Here is a 23,123-nt window from a genome sequence, read left to right as displayed (position 1 = left end):
ATGCCTGCTTCCCGTGGCTACTGCCCCCAGGACTATGCGCTGGCTCTGGCAGCACGCGCATAGCGGTGCCTGCAGCATCTTTGGGGTTTCTAAGCACCGAACCACCACAGATCCCGGCTCTGATCACCTTTCCTTGCCCATCTGAGCAGGGATGCTGCAAAAATTGGGAAACGCGGCTCTTTCTGGGTCAGTAAGTCTGTGTTTTTGCCATGTCTGATTGGCTGGGGCAATTCCACTTCAGCGTTCATGTTGACAGAAAATGTGTGCTGAGAATTTTAGTGTTCAGGATGTTCTTTAGTCATTTTGGTGATCTGATGTGGCACAGGAAATATTAGTGCATATTCTGTGTTTTCAGTCACACTCACCTCGCCATTCTTACAAAACGACAACAGAGAAAGAGGCAGATCACCGAGACTGAAATTATGAGCAATCTGACAAGAGTCAAGAGTTGGGGGAGGAAGGTGATAAAGACTCAGCCAAATGTTAAACTATTAGTTCATAGCCTGATATTTTAATTTCCATCCCGCTCTCAAAAAAAAAAAAAAAAGCCGACCTCCAAATTCAGGGTTTGATTCAGAAAGCACCTTGCAGCGCCCACCAGCCCCTCACCTTGCCCATCAGCGATCCAGACCGACCCCAGCACTGCTTTCCACACCCTTCCGTACCTGAATTTCATACACAATTAGGCGAAGATAAGCTATCTTCCACCTACCTATTAAAGTTCATACCACCAAATACGTCAAATCAAAACCTCGCTGCTCTTTCTGCAGGACTACGAGTGTCAAGCTTGGTCAAAGGGCACTTTGGATTAACTATGCACCGAGGCCACTGCATCAGCTGCACCGGGCAGTGCTCCCTCTGCTAATCAGCAAATCTCTGGCATTCTCTCCCCGATGCAGAATAAAGCTGCTCTTCCTCTGGCAGAAGCCCCAAAGTACAGCTGTTGCAGCTAGTACGCGATTTACACTCCTCTGAACCACCACAAGGGAACTGAGCGGATCCCAGAGGCAGGATCTTCCCCCGTTTATTTCTGCAACACACATTGCTGAGGATGGTCTTAACTTCATCCTGCGGAACTGGCACAGCGCTTCACGTTCCCGAAATAATTAAATGCCTACTTTTGTCTGTGAACGTTATTACAACATGCAAGGCTCTATCTAGTGAAGTTCAGCAGTGTCAACAAAAAATATCATGAAGTTAAGTGCACATCTTTCATTTAATACGGTATTTTTTTTTTAAATCCACTAAAATCCAGCACAGGATGGAATTGCACTGCAAGTTTTTCCACGAAGTCGCTTTGAAAGAACATTACATTTAATACCAAGACTTCAAAATAATACATTAAAGGTTTGCACAGTGTCCAAAAAACAAGCAGAGCATCACCCTAAGCTCCAGCCCAGCTTCCAGCCCAGCTTCTGGAAGACCAGGAGCTCATCAGGTCACAACTGCAAGCAGCGAAGGCTCCCAGAACAAGGTTTGCTTCAGGAGCTGTGGGCACCGGGGTGCACGGTCACGCTCCCACCCCAGTATGGCACCAGCAGCCCCACAGCACTCCGGCTCTCCCTCTCTCCAACCCTAAAGCTGCAGCCCAGGAGCCAAAATTCCCCCGGGGACAAAGCACGGCCTCTGCAGCACGCCCAGCTCCAGCTAGAAGAAATAAGGGAGAACAGCTGGGGCTGAGGCCCTGGGCACCCCTGTATCGAGCCAGAAGATCACAGACCGCGGGTGACAAGTCGTGCTGCAGACACACAGCCCTGCTCCAGACTCCTCAGGCTTTTTGGGCAAGGCAAGGGGCTCTCTGAACCACAGGCTGCCTTCTCCCCCAGTTTCTGACTCGCCGTAGGTTAGCCTAATTGATTTGTGTTCCTACCGAATTAAAGACACAGCACGCAGACAGCATGCCAGTGAAAAAATATGGCAACAGCAAAAGTTTACAAATTTAATTTGCAATTGTTTTAGCAAAACAGCTCAGTCCACTCCTTCAGTTTTGGAAAGTAATCAGCTTGTGCTAGAGGAAGTTACCAGCTCCCAGGCACGAGCAGCATAACACAGGCTTATTTCATAAGAGATGCAGACCAGTTTTTCGGTTAAGACGACGTGGATATTGCAAGTGAGGCAACACCACACGCTGTAACGTCGAGGACTGCAGAGCCCAGAGGCAGGGACTCGGAAGGACAGTGCCAGAGCACAGACCACAGGCCGAATTTCACTTTACAAGAGACCCTGGCAGAAGATTCAGCCAAGCCCCCAGGACCAGCTTCAGTGCTGAATGGGACCAAACACCAAGCCCGTCCACAGGCTGCCCCCAGCAGTCAAAACGGGGGTTTTGTCGCCTACAACGAAAGGGTTAAGTCAAAATTTCAGTCCCCTGGTTCAGACAGCTCAGCCAGCACTCCCTGCCCAAATTACAGCAGCGCATACATCCAACAGATGCCGTTTAGACAGGGGCTTTCCTTGCCCCGAGGTGCAGTTCAGTTTGTCCATTCTACTGTGCAATTACAGAATCAATAAAACATCCCTTTGAAACTCCCTGGACTAGTGCCGACACGCAGACAGTAGTCAAGCTGACATTTTTTGCTGTTTCCGTTATTACTACCGTCAAGCATTCTGAGAAGCAAGACATCAAAACCCCGGCGCCGCAAAGCAAAGGAGGAAAAGCAAGCGCAGGGCTGAGGTTTTGTTCAGCGCATCGCATCGCTCCCTGCGCGCTCACACAGCACCAGACATCCCTGCAAATAAAACCTGCTCAAAATCATCCAAACAGGCATTGGAAAACACGGTGTGGTCCTGACAAGCACGCGTGTCCTGTTCTCTGCTTTCAAACACAGCAATAGCCCCTTCTGCTATTTTTTGGGGGGCTATGGGGGAGATGGCTGGTGGCAGAGCACCTGCCCTAAGCGGCGAGGCTCTGGTTCGGGGAGTGAGGGGCTGGTTATGGAGCAAGCACGGAGCGCCCTGTTGCTCATGCACGCAGTGTGAGATGTGGACGGTGTGTGTAATTGGGAGGTGGGGTGGAAAGCTCGCCATCCATCTGCTTCAGAGCACATCGCCTAAAATGCTGAAATAGGAATGAGAAGCTGGAGAATGCCAGGAGTGGGACCTGAAAAGAAAGAGGCAGGAGGAGGACTACAAAGAGGGGGGTATGGAGTTAACGTGTTCAATCGCTATTCCCTCATCGAGCCAATGATTCAAAGGAGACTTATATAACCGAGGACGTGCCCAGCAGAGAGGCATTCACTGCCTACGAAGAGGCAACTTTTTTTTCCCCTCCTATAACAATTAGCCAAATCTGCCTAAATAAATGGAAAATGTAACACTGAAGGTCTTAAAAACACTTCCTGAAAATTACCATCTTCAGATGTTTATTTTCCCACTCACTACATTAATTACAAATTATTTAATCATTCATTCTGAGCTCTAAAACCTGGCATGTACTGTCAGCATCCCACATACCTACATCTTCAGAAAAAAAATCTTCCCAACTACTACTTCTGCAAAAGACAATCTCTAAAGCTTGTACCTCTGGCAAGCCCCCTGCCTCGGTTATCCCACACAGCAGGCAGAGCACTGGATGCAGCAGGGTGAGCTCCCCCAAACCCACCTGCCACAATAACCACAAGAAAGGTGGTCTTCCACTGGGGAAGACCACCCTAGGAACAAGGAGCTGCTCCCATCCCCTCAGCAGCTAATTGCTCAATCTCCCTTAAGCAGGTATTAGGAAACACATGGGCTTCACATGTTTATCCATGAGCAGCCCGTTCAGAAGGCTTCGCTACTTGGAAGCAGCGGCACTGGTGAGTTTTGGGGATGCTCAGCACCGTAACACAGCACCCTATAACTCTTTAAAAGGTTTTGTGCTTTGTGGTTTTAATAATTGCTTGAATCTCTCTACTCCTTGCCAAAAGTTACGTGTTTACAAACAGTAATAAACCCCCTAAGACCAAATACTTCAATTCTGAAGGCTCTTTACACACTCATGCCCCAGGAGAGGTAGGACAGCAGGAGCCACGCCGGCAGCAATGCAGTGAAGGGGAGAGGAGCACGGCTCCCATTCCACAGACGTGGCGAGGAAGGCCAAGTAGCCTGCCTGGTTTCACCCCAAGCAGCTGCCTGAAAAACAGAAACCAACTCTCCCAGGCTGGCAGGTTAACTCAGAGAACTGTATTTCCTTCCAGAGGACGCTCACCTGTCTCCCAGACCGACCCTAGGCCAAATAATAACTCATTTGGAGAGCAACTTATTTTGAAGAGGTTTCACATTCGGCTGTGTGCGCAAGGAGGAGGGAGGAGGGAGGGTGTCTCACATTCAGACTGAGGCTCAGGATATATCATATCTTTTCTCCAAACCAGTTCTCTTTGTGGTATAAGATCATGGGTGTGTTAACTGTAAAAACTCATTTTAAAGCGACTGAAGTTGAAGATAATAAGGTTGTGTCATCTGTACAAATATTCTGTACTGGAATGAGAAGGCTGGTCTACCAAAGGAAGCTCTGGCTGAACACAAAACAGTCAGAGCAACAGAAACTGAGAAGATCCTCAAGCCTGGCTTGTTAGGAGTGACCTAAAATGGCCCAGTTTTGACTCACCCTTCGCTACCTCCCCCATCAGAGGATTCAAAGAGAAACTGCAATTCAACCTTCATTGCCGTAGCACAACTGCAACACAACTATTCTCTGTCATAAAAGAGAAAAACAAGCTGTGGGTGCCTGAATGCTGATAGATCACTTTTGCTTTAAGAGTATATCATGTCAATCAAAACTAAATTCCTTATGCTCATCACAGGAGCTTGCAACCAAGCAATACAAAAAAAAAAAATCTCATTTGAGTTCAACCAGTAATGTGTTCGAAGGCTTCCCAATCTGCTCTGTCTCTGGCATCAGCATCAGACAGGGAAGATGCAGAAGAGACTGCAAAAAAAAATAATAATAAAAAAAAAATCACTTGCCGGGCAAGGGAGAAAGGCCTCTAAACCAAAATAAAAATAAGCATTAAGATGTGTGTGCTGGACTAAAAGTATATCCAGCAGGTTGAAATGTGCTATATCTTCCTCACTGGTGAGGAAAGACCTCTATAACTCACCACGAGCTTTGATCACTGGTGAGCTATCAGCTATTTCTTTGCTGCTTGAGTAAATATAAGTCATTCACAGCTGAAACATAATTTCTCTCTCTTTCCCCTGCCACTATATGTTGTGTGTGAATATGTCTTGTATATAGGCACACTAACACACTGTGCTGTTCAAATACACATCAGAGTTCACCAGATGGTGGGGATTGCCAGACACTCGTCGCTGCCATGAGTTAGGAGCCATGGTGTAACTCATGAATGATGTGTCTAAGCTGTAAGTGCATTTTGCATACTTACATTACTCTCACCAGCATAAAGCTCTGTTTTCTTATTGTGTTCGACCGGCGACAGCTCGTAAGCATACAACCTAGAGGACTGTTGGGGATCTCGTGTTGTTTTTTTTTTTTTCTTTCCCCTCCCAGAGACGGAGCTCTGAAGGAGCTATTTTCATCCGGGGGTTATGATTCACAGCCGCGCGCGCAGGATTAGACGTGGTTTCATAAAGCCGCGTCCACAGTCAGTGCCCATGTTTGGGCACAATCTAGAATCCAACCTCAGAAAAAACAAAGGTGTTTTACCAAAAATACTCCAGGTTTTAAGAGGCAATCATCTTAATTATGCATAGGAAAAATATATGAGATCGGAGGCAAGGTTGTGCATACGGGCCTCAGCACGCAGTTGGGCATTAAGATATTTGGGCAATAAATTATGTGAGCACAGGATGGTAAGGATGTGAATGCTGGGTGAATTGGCAATTTCCTAGTCTTTAATTAATGATGGTGTTGAGAAAGAATGTGGCCTTCCTTCTAAATTAACAATGCTTTTAATCAGCAAGTGAATCTGCCTGCTTAAAGCGGAAGGAAGCTCTAGGCTTGCGAAGGAGCCGAGCATCCAGAACGAAGCTGGAAGCCTGGCACGGCGCTCGTGGTCCTGCCAGACCCTCCTTACAGCCTCCAACACAGCCCGGATCATCCTCAGGGGCTCTGACAGCCAGCGGTGGTGGTGAAAAAATGAAAATCAAGGGGAAAAAAAAGTTAAGAGGGAGGAGGAAGGAGAAAGGACTACGCAGAGACTCGCTGTAAGGCCACCTCTGGTGTCAGAGGCAAGCAAGGACATCTTGGAGCACCCAAATCCCTGCTCTACCAGGACAAACCACCCCTGCCGATACAGACTGGCTGTCTGGCAGCACTGCTCCAGAAGGAGAAGGGATTAAGGAGGAAAACCAGGATCTGAAAAGCGGGGAATTGCACACCATCTCCTGGGTTTGCACACTGCAGCTGGTTCCATCGCTCGCAGAGGCGCCTCGGTGAGCTCCAGCCAACTGGAGGACGCAGCACTCAGCTCGCCGATAACCGAGCTCACCGTGTTAGAAAGCAGTCATTTCACTACTGCTCTGCTAATCTATTCCTAGCAACCACATTCGAGCCGTCGAGATACTGAATATAATTCACCTTTCTTATTTTTAGCCCCTCACAATTCCCACCTCGCAGACTGTTGAAGAAAATCGGTTTCTGTGCCATAAACGCTCAGAAGAGACACAACCTTAAAGGTCAGGGATGTATTCTTACCTAAGTATGAAATCTTAGAACGGTCTAGTGGTTTTGAAACATTAAAAGAAGAAGGGGAGGAAAGGAGGGGAAAAAAAAGTTACAAGCAGCATTTGTTATTTTAAGGTTTTACAAAGGATGGGATGCCTCCGAGGGTTAGGGCTTCAGCTCCAGTTAAGCACACAAGTTTGCTATCCAAAATTTCTTTGAACTAACAAAATCCCTGGAGGTTATCAGATTGGGCTGAATATGGACTAAGGTTTTCAACTCCTCCCCTTTTATCTGTAAATACCATGAGAGGAGCTCTCTACCACCGTAAGTCAAATAGTTTCCTGTCTTGGCTGGGAACCACTTAGGCAAACACTTGAGGCCATGAAAAACAGTTTGATTCGGGCTGCGGGGCAGGAGAAGGCGCTGTCAATCACTGCCAGCTCACCCCGGCCCGGTTTTGGGGAGCGTGTTTCAGCATGATGCGGCTGGTTACGTATGAGCACGGCACATTTCTGACTCCCAGACACCTCCGTGAGCCCAGAGGGAATGATGTCTCCTCCAGCTCCCCCAAGCATCTTCCCCCGGCACAGGGACGGTCACCCAGCCCGGGTACCCACACCCTTACCCGACCATCTTCTCCTTCCCAGCCCACGTTAGCCTCAATGAGCACTGAAGAGCCCAACCCCATCGGGTATTCATTCCCCATCGTGTGACAACAGACGTTTCACTTCCAGCCAGAGCCTATTCAGATGGAGGAAGAAAACACGGCCTCAAAAAGTCCTCTGTCTGGCGGAAATGTGCCTGCCGGGAGCCGAGCACACACTGCATCGCCTGTTCTTGGGGGCTGCACTAAAAGCAAGGACCTGGCTTTATTTCTTTGTTGATGCTGATATAACTTAAGAGGCAGAAAGAGATGAATCTGGGAAATCTCGGGAACAGAAGACCCGTAGAGCAGGCACAGGCATCCCGCGCAGCCCGCAGCATCCTCGGGGTTATTTCTCTCTCTAGGAGCAGAGCAGCGCTTTATGCTTCCGAACGGGCAGAATATACGTGGTGTGGAAGCACGGCCACACAGCCCTAACAGCAAAAAGCAGGGATGGCACATTCCAGACTGAAAAGGGTCAGGCTGAGAGATAAATATACATAAAATTAAAATAAAAATGCGTGTAAATCATGTATGGATGGAAAGTCGACAATTTAATTCAGGCTAGCGAGAACAGCAGGGCCCCCTTCCCCCTCAAAAATCAGACTCAATTCAAGATGTCTTTCAGTCCTTTTCCCCACAATAAATACCAAACCTTCGCCATCCTATCACCTTTAAAAAGAGAACGTTTCATCTCTTCTTGAGCATCTCAGCCTTTTTATTCAACTAGACTAGCCACGGGCAGGATCTTCCACAGTGACATTTTCAAAGCTACTTAAAATGTTTCGACTGCCCAAGTTCACACAGATCTGAAAGTCTCTTTGGCAATTCTGCAAATCTCATCCTAAAACTCAAAATCCTTCTTCGATGCCAGGTGCTCATTAGCCTCAGAAAGGGCTGGTTCCAGCGAGCTGCTGCAGGAGGGAGCCCCGATGCCCCGCGCCAGCTCCCTTGTCCCTCCTAACAAAAATCATTTCACACCGCTTAGGCGAGACTTCATCTTGCACCAGGAAAGACATGACATATCTTAAGGTTTGGCTCCAAAAACACATGATAACTAGAGGGATGCTGCAGAGAAAGGAGCTCAGAAACCTCACCAGGGGGTGCAAAGCCAGATGGAGGGCTGAGAAAAGGCAGCACGGAGCAAGGCAGGGGTGAGCTGGCTCCAGCCCCAGCTCCCTGCCACAGCACCCTTAGGGGAGCTCAATTCCTAGCTGGTAGCCCTAACAATTTCATTACTTCATTATAAGGAACACGCAACGCAGTCTGGGCAGGAGGCACAGGGAAGCAGGAGCCACCCTCGTTTCTCTCCGGCTGCAGCGCGCTCCGCGATGCAGCGCATGTCCCGGCCATAAACTTAGCCAGGCAGTCGCTTCGGTTGCCTGCATGCTGACTACAGCCACGGCCTCTGGATGCAAATTACTGGCTTTTATAGGTTCCTAAAAACATTTCACTGTGTCTACTGAACAATGTGGGAGTTGTAGAAAGGGCCCGATGATGGCAATGATGTAATTAAAAGCTGTGAGTGGGAAAAAAAGCCATTAGATTTCTTCCTTCAGACAGAAAAAACTGGTAAAAATGTACTTCTTCAAAGTAGTTTAAAAGAAAATGTCAAAGTAAATAAATAAAAAACCATGCTCAGTCCTCCCCCAACCCTCAAGTTTCCAATAGCTTCCCCGCTCAGTGCCCGTGAAGGAAAACGTATAGGCTGGAGCACATTCCTAAGCCATATACTCTATCTAGAAAAAGAAAAAAAAAAAAAACAAGATAGAGAAGCTCTCCTATCTAATCACTGTCCCCGTCTGGTAGTAACAGAAGTTACTATCTCTGCCTGTTCGTCAGGGAGCTGTGTGCAACGAAGCGGTGGCTGGGGCTGATAGGGCAGCGTGAGCCACGGGGCAGAGCCCCCGAGGACACACAGCGCTTCCCCCAGGGGGCTGACCACTGGGACACGCAGGGGACCTGCCCTTGGCATCGCCCACCCACGACGGGGATCTTCTGAAGTGCTATTTCCCCCAGCATGGACTTAAAGAAAGGTCACGATTACAGCAGAACGAGTGGGGGAAAACTCACATCCTAATGCTGAGGGTACCTTCCCAAGCCCCAACGACTTACTGCAAACCCAATTCTACTTTAACGTGGATTTGATATTTAAAAAAAAAAGTGACTTCTGCCAAAAGGAAGAAAAAAAAATAAATAGTACTTTTGGCCCATGCTGGCCCCTCTGCCCATGTACAGCTCCGCGTTTGGGCACATCTGGGGACGAGCCGGTCCTGAGCAGCCTGTGCCCAGCGCAGGAGCTCCCTGCCACGGTACGCTGCCGAGCGCTCCAAGTACAGGCATGCTGCACAACATTTCTCCAAGCATTAGCTGTGGCCTCAAACAATCAAGGAGATTTTTTTTTTTTGGCTTTTTTTTTTTTTTGGAGAAATGATCAAACCGGGGGTGGGGACAGAACATCCTGCGTGAAACCGCATCCTGAACAAGCATCACCACGATTCACTGTAAATAAATACTCTCTCCTTGCAGCACTTCCGTCAACTGTCACTGCCTTGGCTCCAATCACCTTTCAAGTCCAAACAGGAAAGCAGAGAAAAGCGAGTGAGATGGCAGATATGAGGTTTAATTTGCTTTTCACTGCAGTTTTCATTGGTGGTGCGCTTCCAATTCGTCGGCATTGCCAGCTGCCTGGAATCACTCCTGGACCCAGTTTTTTCCTGTTAACCTTCATAATTGTATTATTATGGGCAAGCCCACAAACTGCGTTACAAAAAAAAAAAGCTGTAAAAAGTGCAGCTCCTACCCTTTATTAGATAAGCAGCCAGATTCAAACCCTGCTGCTGCAGACAGAAAGGCAACTGAGATTTACTAAAGATGTTTCTTCACCTCTGTTTTACATAATGCGAGATGTGACTGTTAAAAAAAATAAAGCGTACGCTGAGTGGGGAGCGCAAAGGGATTACGGGATGAAATAAGTTTGACCTCAATTTTCCCGAAAACTTATGAAAACATTTATATAAATTTGGACAGATCAAAGATGCGAGAGGATAGCAATCCCGGGCGGGAGAGCTGAGGCAGAGCTTGCTCGGTTCCCACACGTGAGCCCTGCTCGGGGTGGGGACGTCACACACCCCACGGTATTTTGAGCGAGCCGCTGATGGAGAAAAGCCTTGGTGCTGCCTCTCGTGCGCACCCCCTCGTGGGCACAGCGACCGGCACCCACAGGCACCCGGGGCCAAGGGACGAGGCAGCCCGCGGGGTTGCGTTTATCCAGAAGTTGACAAGCAAGGGGGAAAAAAAAAAATAATTCCTAAACCTCCATCAGAGAAAAGCCAAGTGCAGACCTCTCGCCTTCAGGAGGCAAGAAAAGACCTTGGCAGCTGCAGCCACCCGGGTGGGGCGTGCCGGGATGCTCGGGATCCCCTCCCCGCTGCACATGCACGCACACAAGCAGCAATTTAATTAATAAAAGTAAAAATGAAGTACTACATGTAGCAGCAAAGTATTATTAAAAGCTGTAATGTCTCAAAGGTTCCTATGAAGTCATGTTCTTGCAATTCGCTCCTAAGAATTTAAAGACAAAATTACATGCTTGGTAATACTCCAGGGAGCGCACTTTTCTATGTGGCCCATTGTTTGTGTATGATGCATGGCTTTGAGAAAGTGGCATTGTTAGAGGGACTATAAATCACAAAGGGGAAGTTCGATTTTTTTTTAATTTATTTTAAAAAAAGTCTTGTTCCAGACAGGGCTTTCCTCAGCTGCAGTTTTCTGTTTGTCTCAGAGAATGAACCAGCAGCAGAGCCACAGGCGTGTGCCAGGGGTCTCAAGGCACTCAGAGATCATCTCCCTTCTCTGCAGCCTCTCTGGAGGAGCAAGCACACTACAGCTGGGCCCACAGGTTTTGTATCTCTAATTCCAAGAGAACGTTTATTTTTCTAAAGATAACTCCTCAAGATAAAATCTTGAATATTCAAGAGCAGCTCTAAAGCTTCTGCACTGCCTTTTGCAAAGTTTACCTGGTGCGGTTTGCTTTCTTAGTCTTCTTCAAGTGATCTGTTTTTAGTGTGGTTATTTACTCTTAGGTGTATTATTTCTCAACTTGGAACCAAAGTGGGCTCCACGCACTTCAAAAGCAAAGAGCAAATGCCAAGATCATTTACTACCCACACATACCCACCCCATCCTTCACCCAGCGCACATGAACGAGCTAGTGGCCTGCCTCCCAGAGCAACCACAATAAAGTTATTGCTTCGATGAGGCAGACGTATTTTACTTCTCACAAGAGCTGGAAACTCAGTACTCCACAATGCTGCCCACTTAAATTTCGAACTTTAAACCAACCAACAAAAAAAACCCACAGCCCAAGACACAATGGGTATCACAACAAAAATATCCCAACGGTTGGAAGGTAACTCCTTGCTAAGACCAAACCACACAAAGCAATTTGCAAGGCAAAAACCACCACCTCCTCAAGGGCCAAGAACAAATCAGGAGATGTCAGCCAAAGTCAGAGAGTTTCCAGGCTCTGAAAGTCCAACCAGGCAACACTGGAGCACAATTTCCAGACATGGCCAAGCACACACCACCACCTGCTTAGAGGCAAGGAGCCCCAGAGCACACAGCAACTCAACTGGGCATCACCTTCCTCGAGGGGATGCATCCCAAAACACAGATCATGCGCTTCACACCCTGATTAGGCAAGACAGATCTCCCATGTTCCTATGACCTGCTCCATACGTCTGTATTTATGTGTTTTATGCATTTCTTCTTCACACCTACTCATACATACCAAAAAAACTCAAACATTTATTCTTAATGCAAAGAAATATTCAACTTTTTAGAGCAAATCTGAAATATCAGCTGCCAATACCTTAATGGGTGCGCTAACGTTCCCAGTGTTCCAGGATTGCCACTTGAAAACCCAGAGCTCTATAAATTAAGTTTCCCTGACACTCCATCCTACATCACCGTATCTTCCAGTCCACGCAACTTCTGTCCTACATACGCCTGGGCCCTGCTCACCACGTTTTTGAGTACGGATGCTTTCCTGTTACAGCATATTATGAGTATAAATGTATTTTACTTCTTTTTTTTCTTCCAAACTTAGTTACAAGCTAGTAACAGGTTAAGCTAAGTGGCAGACATCTAGGCAGACACCCCTGCCTCGACTCCCAACTGGCATAAATCAGCACAGCTCCACTGACTGCAGGAGAACCAAGGAACTGTGTCAGTTTATACCAGCTAAAAATCTGACCCCGTTCATCTGATTTGTCTCAAGACAGTCACTACATTCAGAATGTAAGAAGAATAAATTAGCATGGATTAAGCCTCAGAAAACCTGCTTAGGAAACTTGACTGTGTTAAAATACACATACTGACGTTAACATCATTCACTCATAATTGTGCAGCTTAGTAAGTCGTATGGTCTAAATACTATTAACTAATAGGATCAGTCCGGCACTAGTTATCCCGAAATATAAGGGAAAATAGCCTTTCTGTTTAAGAACCAAGTGCTTGCAAGTTTACGATGGCTGACTCAAGAAACACATGGCACATTCCTCTGCCAAAACATCTGCCTCCTTCAGGAGAGCTGACTTCATCCAGCGCTGGTGGAAGGTCTCTGTCTGCCTTGTTCTTATAGCACGAGCCTTCGGCTGCCAACGGGGCACGAAGGAACTATTTATGCTCCATAAAAGGCTTGGACATGGCCTGGAATACATGCAGAAATGAGAGAGCTAAATCAAGCTAATTATTTTGAGAACTTCCAACGAGAAACATTATTACAATAAATTCCACGTGTTTCTCTCAACTCCTGCACATTGTGAAGGATTTCCCGTCCGTGTGTTCAAAAAGGCCATCATATGGAAACAATTACAGCGCACAATCTTAAACCGACTGGTACCAATGCAAGGGCCGTTGACCCATCTTTATGGGCGTTTTAAATAATTTATGTCCAACTTGAACGCAATCTGCTCCATGTGACATCTCTGACCCGAAGCGTATCGAGGTTTATGTTGGGTTTCTTTCACAACCTGTCCCCGCCATGGGAAGATTTGTTCTATGCTGTCACGAGATGAGCTCCTCACGACTGGGCACCAAGGCTGGGCTCCAGCACCACTTTACCTGCCATGAGCCCCCAGGCTCTGACAGACCCTTTCCAAAATGAGTGGAGGGTTGTGGGGAGCAGTATCAGCAAACCTGCTATTGCTCGGAGAGGCAGAGTGGCCAAGGAGGCACTTCGGACCTTCTGCGATGACGTCTGTGACCACAAGCTAATCCACCCCAAGCATGAGCTTGACTTAAATCAAAGTGATTTGAATCACTGATTTTAATCATGGCTCATATCAGAAAGCAGGAAACATGGTTTAAATCATTGATTTTAATCTTGTTTTACATTTGTACTTTTATGTTTATTTTCTTAAAGGGAGATTGATTCTAATTGGTTAGCAACTTAATAAAATATGACCTTTTCATTAAGTTTAACTATTCTTCCTGTAAGCAAGACTATAGATTAGTTTTGCATTCATTCGCATCCCTAAGTTTTAGGTTTTGATTAGGTTACAAGTTACCAACTAATTAAAATACTCCTTATTTTGTTACTTGCACCACTCTTCCTTGGTTGAAAAGTAGAATTGCAACAAAATGTGCAAAACATTTCTATTCATTACATGCCAGTTACTTAAATATGCTGGATATATCCTAAGTTCATGCAGTTATGCATGTAAAATATTTACTTAATAGGATCTGTTGCAAGAACATGGAATACATTAGGAACTCAGTGGTACTAGGTCTCACCTTCTCACACCTTTATTTTATTCACAGATTGGAAAAGGAGAACGAGGTTTCCTGTCTTTTCAACTCTCTGCTAGTTTCTCAGTTTTTAATCGAATCAGCAGAGGGATTCCTTTTACCGTTCTGCCCCATCTCAATGAAAACAGAAACGAAACTTCATTTACAGAAGAGGTCATCAGCAGCTAAGGCCCAGCAATTTTAACATATTCAAACAGAAGTGAGCGAGCTAGCTTCAGTTCGGTGTCTGGGATTACTTTCTTTAAAATGTCAACAGAAAAAGTACTTAATTTTTTAAAACCAACACACTAATTGCAGGTTTCAGTATTACCATTTTGAAATCGCATTTTACTAAGATTTTTAACCGAAAGCTTGCAGCATTTAAATAAAAGTAACATTTAAAAGCTGTCTGAAAATCACCCATTTCGTCCCGCCAATTTAAAGTGTAGGTCCAAAAAACCTCCAATGGCTTAAACTTGAAGCAGGAGATTACTTTTTATCGACTGTCCTGGTAAACAGAAGCACCCCCCCATTTCTTAAACTTCAAGGAGCTGCTACAGCTACAGAAATAGTTTGAAAAATGGAGGGGAGCTGCTTGAGCCCGCCGGGCACAGGGCAGGCAGGCCGGCAGAGCTTTGGCCACCACCACCACCACGTTGGTAGCCCAAAATGGAGGCCTCGAGTACAGCCCTCGCTGGCCAGGCGGCGTGACAGGCCCTTCGGCCTGCACCGAGGACCATGGTGGCTGCGTGGCCCCATGGGTGACAAAGCCACCTTGGTGTCACACCGACACTGCCAGCTGTGGGGAGGCCGCCAATTTATAGAAGTGTTTTGTGAAATAAATAGGCACAAGTTGAAACGCAGCTGTTCAGCGGCTGAGGAGCTGATACAGAGCTATTTAAATGACTCCTCACACGTTAAACACTTTAAGTGAACACTGGGGCCTGCATCAGGGAGCATTTCTGCCCTGCTGGGACACCCATGGGCAGCGAGCGTGGTGGCAGGATGGGGACAGGGACGGGGCACGTGGCAGTGCTTCAACCACTGCTGCAAATGCCCCAAAGGGGCTCCCTGCAATCCCCACACACAGCAGGTCAGCCAGTCCTGCCTCCAGAGTCAGCTTCTTGTGTTACAGGCTGCCTGAATCCCCTTAAAAAAATAAAAAGAATAAGCTGAAGGGGAGAAAACAAAAAGGGAGCAGGGAGGAGAAAGATGAGAAAGTCGCTCCACTGACTGCAGCATCTCTACCACACGTAATTCAAGGACTATAGCCGGTATGAATCAGGGAGCAGGGAGAGAAGGATTTTTTTCTATCCTTTTCCTTCACAGAAACTCACCAGAAATAAACTGGTATTCCAAAGGCAAACGCCCAACACATTTACTTTTGGCAAACCTAAATAATAACAGAATAACCCCAAATATTGCAAAGGAATGATTCGTAGAACATGTGGTAAATAAAAGTTTTACAAATCCCCGGAGTGTTACCACCAACACTGAATGTGGCATTTCTTTCCTGAAGAATTTACAAATCCAGACTTTCAACAGAAGATTTAAAAAACAATAATTAAAGTCTGCCCAGTGAGTAACAACCATTTGGGTGTTTCCTTTGGACTTCACAAAAAATTACAATTACATATAAATACTATCTAAACATACACGCGAGCTCAATCAGGAGGGACCAAAAGGGAAGAATAATACAACTCGCAGGCAATTAGTTCAGAGAACATAAATACATGCTATTCTGTACACCTTTAAATACAATCTCATAAGTTTATATTTTGTGGTAATTTGAGATCCCACTTTGACAGTCTTGTGTGCACCACACACTACCTCCCTATGAAATACACACATAGAAAGGTATTCGTGTTCTTGGTTAAAGCCAGATTAACAGAACAAGCCCTTTTCCAAAAAATGCAATTTAAAACAGAAAAAAACAGTTTATAATAAGAAGGCCATTTTACTGTTTATTTTATAATTCTAAGCAAATGGATGTAGCATAAAGCTATGATTATTTTCCTGCAGTCATAATATATGTGATTTAGAGTATGTTTAGGCAAAATGTTAACTGAGACAGAAGTCTGTAAATGGATAAAGAATTAGGGCACAAAAATGCAGCACACTTCTGCTAAACCATATACAGTCTTCTGTGCAACTTTATTTACTGTTCATAGTTCACTGCAAATGAGTGAAGCTGTCTCTAATGCCATACAAATTTGGATATCAGCTGTCCTATGCAAATTTGACTCTAATTACGTATGCATTACTGAGCTATGAAATAAGTCAGTGTGTTGTGGTATGTGAATACACATCCCGCTCTTGTTTTTGAGCATAATAGTTTTCAGTGTCTGCTGAGCGTTCATATCCTGTGGACTTTTCCTTTTTTTTTTTTTTGCTCCCCCCTTCCTCCTTTTTTTTTTTTAAATGAGACTCCTTTTCTAAATTAAAAAAAAAAAAAAAAAGGAATTAAGAAAAGAGATCATTCTATTTTTTAAGCCTGTTTTAAAAAGCAATATAAATTCCAGCTACAGGCAGACCTGAAGTAAGAAGGGAAGACTGTATTTTATATTGTATAATGAATTAGCTTTAAAAAGGTTGAAAAATAAACAAACAACTACCCACAACATTTTTGTGAGCTCATTATGTACTAAGCAAGAAGTAATTTTATCCTTATACCCACATTTTATGTTTTGGGCACTTCTATTTCATGTCCCTTGACACCTTTTCCAATAATCCATCTACTTTATATTGGAAAGCCTCACATGAATAAAACTTTACGGCACTACAGGCATTTAGCCTTCCACTGACATTCCTGGCCTGTTCAATTCTGCAATTCAATCAAAATCAAATCTCAAAATCCTCTTGTCAGCCAGCACTGCTTTCATATGCCCGAGCCCTGTGTAAGGATAACTGCATCCAATCTTTCCCCCAAGCAGTGCTTATATTGTTTTATTACAGTTCAATGAGTGGAGTTCAAAATTACATGCAGCTGCCTACTACTGTGGTCTGTCTGTGTTACGCATGGACACAAGTATTGCCCACCAGGCTTGAAATCATTCACTTACTGGTCTGGCAAGAGAGGCTGTGAACACTTCATTGTATGGAAGAACATCCTGCCTGCTAGATCTAAAGAGGGTGATGTTAGCAGATCAGTCCCTTTATAAAAGGATTGCGAAAGCCCTATGAAATGCAACTCAAACGCGCTCAATGTTAAGCATGTGGCTACTGCACATAAAAGCAAAGATAAACCTCAACATGCACTACTCATTCTCGGAAAGCTTGTGAAGGAAGATAAAGGACTGAAGAATAAAAGGCATCTTACAGAGTTTTTATATGTGTTTTAAACGACGAAGCTTCATTTAGACAATTTTTATCTTTTCCCCCCCCTCCATAATCTTTGCACTGAAACAAAAGGACGGAACACAAAGCTAATTAAATACAATTTAATCAGATGAACAATGCAGCGACTCAAAATGCAATAGCTTAAAAACTCCTGCTAGCGATAGCTCCTGTACAGCACGGCTGCAGGGAGAGATAGCATCAAACTGAGCAGGATTCCAATCTGGCACTCGCTGGGGGCCGGAGGTACAGCAAGTGTCAAGAGGCTTCCTCCCGTGTTAAAACAGGGCTAGGGAGAGGCAGGAGCCACAACCCGAAGGAAGGCAGCCCACACTCACGCCCTGCCCGGCCAGGCAGCAGCAAAGCTGCCCAAAGCCGCTGCAGCACCGCTCTCACCACGCACGAGATTCCGCCGGCAGCACGAGCGGCACGAAGCGATGCTCCTACAGGTTAACGGATCGCCCTTCGCATTAGCGCTTGGGGATCGTTTTCACTTTGCTTTCCATCAGCATTTCACAGTATTACAATGACCAGAATCAAAAGAAGAAGAAGAAGAAAAAAAAAAGACTTATCAAAGGCTATTCATCAAATATTCTACCATGACTAAATTCTGTAAGACTAGCAAGTGAGAAAACAGAGGCGACACGCAGTTAGACATCCTGCCGAGAAAAAGCTCTCTTGGAGATGAACCCCATTACCTTTCAACACACGGGTCTGAGAACCAAGCTAACCACACAACAAACCGCTGACCTATTACAGCGTCACAAAACTGCTTGTCCATGAATCAAGGCTTCATTCCCTTTTCAAAAAAAAAAAAAAGAGAGAAAAAGAGAAAAAAAGAAAAAAGCACACTCAGCTGCTGTGCAAGTGCCTACACGTTGATTGTGCAGCAGCAAAGCCAGCTGTAAGGGTACCCAGCCCTTGGTACTTCTGATAGCTTTCGTTAAGAAGTGGCATGGATTATCACGTGTGCTCCATACGCCTATTAATCTATTCCTACATCTCCTTGGACAAAGGCTGGATACAGAAATCTGGAAATCAGATGGCAGTGACTGTCCCAGAGACCCCGACTGCCACCTCCAGTACAGAGGCAGTCCCTGCCCAGATGAGGCATTAGGAGGCAGCCCACGGAATGAGCTTTGAGCTCTTGTTCCTACCAAGGGTTCATGGAGGACCAAATGTCACATCTCTTATGTCTCTTTATTTAGGCCGTGCTGGTACAATGACAGGTTTGGGAACAAAAACTGAGGGTGTCAGGATTGCTGACATTTCCACAGCCTCCTTCCCATCCAGATCCACCCATGACACTGCCCGGCACCGGGCTGACGCTTCCCCAGGACAGGAGGGTCATGGTGTGGGCACACCAAAGCCCCAGAGGAGCTCCTGTGCAGCTCCCCACGGTGGCCCTGTCCCCAGACACCTCACAGACTCGGAGTTCAGCACAGACGTTTGGCTTCTGGGGAACTCGAGCACTGCAAGGCGCTTTGTGTGCACGTCCACCAGCCCCTGGCATGGGGAGGTCCCCGGGCCACCAAGGAGCAAGCTGAACACAAGCAGGCAGTCCATGGGAGTCTATTCCATGTGGATCAGCAGGTATTGTCCCTGGCAGCACGAACGGCACATCAACATTACCAAATCCACAGTTCGAGGCAGATCACCCAGGTGTGTGCTGGGGCTAGGGGAAAAAAAGAGTCTGACTCCACATGCACGCGTGTAGGAAGTGGCAACGTGTCACGTCTGCCTGCCACCCGGAATATATTTGGCAGCTATAGATAGAAAACCAAGATTCATCCAGCACACCAGGGTGAACCCCAGCACTCGCAGCACCTTTGCACCCAAATTTTTGCTGCAAAGCCAGAGAGGTGTGCGCCCAGGGGCCGCAGCTCCCACCCACCCCTTTTATCGCCACCATCGCAGTATTTACCGTAACACATGTGACTTAGTGAAGCCCTGGATTAATTAAATGAACTCCTCCATTAATCAATCAATCAATCCAGCACAGAGCAGTTGAAATATTGAATTACTTAAGACCAGCATCTTTATATAGGACTTTTAAAGGCCTGCTCTGGAAGACCTTATCCTGGGTAATTAAATTCTGCCTCACGTGGAGAGGAGCACAAGGCAGCCGGGGAGGCCCTGCTGTCCACAGGCTGCGAGCACGAGCTTGGTGCTGCCCCATCCAGGGCATCAGCAAGGTTTTATAGGAGCAGATTCCCCCAAACCATCCTTGAAAGCAGCCACCTGCCTCAGCTTCCCAGATACCAACAGCAACACCTCATACTTGTTCAATCAGGATCGCTAATCAATTAATTAAGAACACTAAGATCAGGATTGCTCAATCCTCGGCAGTGGCTCACATCCAGCTGGTGGAGTGGGCACAGCGGAAGGAAGGAAGAAGTGCTGGCACTGCGGGAACACCTGAATGCATGCTTGGTAGTTGCAGAACCTGTCATGTCACTAAAGGTTATCTCACTTCACACAGGGGGAAATTTAGGCAGAGAGAGTTGAAATATGTCCCAAGATGCGCAGAGAGCTGGTGAGACTGTCAGCAATGAGAACACCGACCTCCCACCCAGGGAGCTGCTTTCATCCCAAAAGCCAGGCACACAAACTGCTCATGCAATTGGTTTTGTCATCAGTGGGTCCACCAAAATTCAAGAGGTGACTTCTACACTTCCATCTTCATTTCAGTTTGGATGAGACTAGTGCAGCTATACCCATCAATGAGGAAAAGGACAAAAAAATAAAACAAAACACCATTCATTCTATGCATATAATCTGTTCCAAGTACTGAAAAAATCTCTGATGTAAGAAACCTTTCACATAGCAAGAGAATTGCTGTTTCCCTTGGACATGGAACTGAAGAAGCTTCACAAGGCTTGCTCTCAAAAAGACTGGCCCACAACAGCTACACAAAATTATCTACTCCTATCTACTTCTGTCCATAGGAAATATTTGTATTTTAGCTATTCTAGCTACAGAAGTGTGACTGAAGTCATTTTAACCTCTTATATGCCTGCTCTCCTGCCTCCAGCCCTCCTCACCACCAGCACAGTCCCTGCCCCAAGCAGCAGCCCCCAAAATGCATGAACTACACGCACTGCTTCTGCCAGGTGCAGAGGGAACAGAGCAGCAGCCTGGAGATCTTGGACAGGACAGGACATACAGGACCCAGAACCAAATAAAGTACAACAATACGAACGCAGTGTTCAAAAGTAACTATTCTTTTGGCAAAGACAATAGAAGAGGGGAAAAAAAAGACTTGTTACAAGTCCTAAATGTAGGAGAGCACAGCATGGTAACATATTGCTGTGCATCCTTTATAGAATTACATCCAAAGCTATATTAAAATAACGTTAGGGTTGCAAAAAACAGGCAACAAAGTTGGCAACCTCAACAGCTTACCCATGCAATCTTGATTTGCACCTTCGGAATAACTTATGATCAAGTCTTCAATTACACAATCGTGTTTTATTCCATGGGATTCCCACCTAAGATGTAACTATTTAGCATTTTTTACCCCTATAAAATCCATATTCTTAGCACGTATCACTTACTCAACACAGACCATCCAGTACAAAACCACCAGGCTGCTCCTGACCACTCCCCCAGTTCCCTCCCTGAGGTTTCAGGGTTTGTGACGTTATTGAAAGTCTCTTCACCTGTGTTTGCAGGGATGGCTGATGGCATCACAACCACTTGGCTGGCGGAAACCCGAGAGGAGGTGAAACAGAAGCTGCTGGTTTGAGCCACCCAGCAACTCGAGGCTCCAATCTGAGCCCACCATGACTCACAGCCTTGGTGGGTGCTACCAACCCCCTGTGTTATATGGACGGCCCCAACCGGCCTCAGCTGCGGTTGCAAACCCCAGATCACTTCTGCAAAACTGGCCGCAGGTGTCTCATGGTGGGCACGCAGAAATGAGGAACGGGGAACCACGTGGTGAGCTCAGAGTGCTTGGGTTTGGATGACGTGCCTGAGCCCAAACGAGGCTCCCTGGGAAGAAAAAATATAAAGCAACAAACTACACAATCGTGTCAAGGGAGTTTCACAACGTACACAGCCAGGAGGCTCGGTTAAGGCAGCCTATGCCACCTTAACGCTACCAGTTCCCAAATCTTAAGTGCCAGACTGTACCATCTTGAAGGTTGTTTCTAGATACATCTGTTTTTAATATATGGCATTTCTCGAGAATTTTTTATTCTATCTTTAACAAGTGAGAAGTGAAACGACAACAAGGAGCAGCCGCGAGCAGGGTGCAGAAAGGAGACGACGTGACCCCGGCTTTGGCCAAGGAGAGCCGCGCACTGCAGGTCTCGCAGCCTCTCGCCGAGAAGAGAAGCACACATGAACAGCCACAAATCCGAGGTTTCCCCCTGGTGGGACCACGAACAGCACCCCAGCACCCTCACACACCTGGAAGTGCCCTGAGGACTCCAGGGACCCCAACGCAACGCGTGGCTCCCGCTGCTCCTCGGGGAACCGCTGCACCGAGGGGCCACCAGCGGCAGCCCCGGTGCCAGAAGCGGGCACCCCTCACCCCGAGGCTTCATTTCGAGCCCATTACAAATTTTAGAGAAAGTCCCAGGTGTCGTTCAGATGAGATGGCATATCTCAGTTCTGCTACATACCTAAACAGTGTTTATCATGCTGGGGAAGGGGCTGGGGAAGACACAAAACTGCCAAGTGTCGCGCTTTTACCCTGATCTGCGACGTTCCCCATCCTCCCCAGTAATTTGCACTTTCTTCTCTTTCAAAGACTCCCATAAAAGGCTTTTACAGTCAATACACAGTCTTATTAGCACCCAGTATATGTTCTCTTTTACAAAGTACGTGTTTACTTTGACTTCCCCCTTGCAGAAACGGGAAACACACGACTGTTGCCATTTTATGTAGCCGACTTCAAGAGTCAAGTACGGTTCTGAACCTAGAAACAGGTTATTAAAACAAAAGTGCAATTTAAATAAATCAGCAAAAATCAATGCAGAAAAGCTTACGCTGCAGTTGCCATGACTAAAGAGAGCTGCGAAAGCCAAAAGGAAGGAGTTAACCTTTGTTGAAACAGCATCAAACAGTACTTGCTGCCCCAGTTACTGCCGTAGCGGTACCCGCTGCAGCAAACAGCATCCCTCGGTAACGGAAGAGCATCACCTACAGACCCCCGCTTCTCCAAGGGTCAACCCTAAAGCACTGCCCTTTAAATGTGGCTAACAACCAGCAGCAGGTACACAAGAAAATCTGGTGGATTGAAGAGGAAACTACAGAGAACTATTTCTGAAATGTAAATGAGCCTCTGCTACTTTCATTTCATTACTGCCGCAGCACTGTGCTGAGATGAAGTTTCCATCTGTGATTTTCAGGACAGGATATCAGCCATTTCAGACAGCATCCGTCGGAAACTAGATAGACAAGTTACTCAGTTTTTTTTTTTTGTTATATAAAAACACTTAATATATATCGAGCCATCCCTCGGACAGAGCTTCTGGGAGATAATTCAGCACTTCGGGGAAGGATCTTGAAGCAAACAAGCAGCTTTACCAGCCCCCCTTGTCCATTTTCTTTAAGGAGAGAGTTAGGATTTGAAGTGGACTACGCACTCTAAAGGACAGTTTTGACACGACCATGCTAAGTATCTATCTTTTACGACTCCTTTGAATACTCTCAGCTGGAAGAAGTTAAATGCTTTGTGGTGCCAGGCCTTCAGATTGTGAGCAGAGCACAATAATTTCAAATCTCTCCCTGCAAAAT

The 23,123-nt window shown here is 46.2% G+C and overlaps 1 protein-coding gene across 10 annotated transcripts in view; it reads right to left on the bottom strand.

The window, feature by feature from the left end:
- Nucleotides 1-23,123, bottom strand: part of FOXP1 (forkhead box P1) — a 364,305-nt gene that overhangs the window by 274,587 nt on the left and 66,595 nt on the right. Inside the window, exon 1 of one of the 10 annotated variants that reach the window (XM_068694640.1) lies at nt 21,038-21,168. The exons of 7 other annotated variants lie outside the window; for them this stretch is intronic. The gene's annotated coding sequence lies outside the window, so the exon portion shown is untranslated. Of the gene's footprint in view, nt 1-20,780; nt 20,859-20,932; nt 20,985-21,037; nt 21,169-23,123 lie in introns of those variants that run through there. 2 more of the 10 variants (XM_068694641.1, XM_068694642.1) reach the window with 2 other exon arrangements.

This window comes from Anas acuta, chromosome 11 (assembly GCF_963932015.1).
Source record: "Anas acuta chromosome 11, bAnaAcu1.1, whole genome shotgun sequence".
In the NCBI taxonomy this organism is placed as follows: domain Eukaryota; kingdom Metazoa; phylum Chordata; class Aves; order Anseriformes; family Anatidae; genus Anas; species Anas acuta.
Note: the sequence above shows the minus strand (reverse complement) of the source record. Positions and strands in the feature narration are given on the sequence as shown.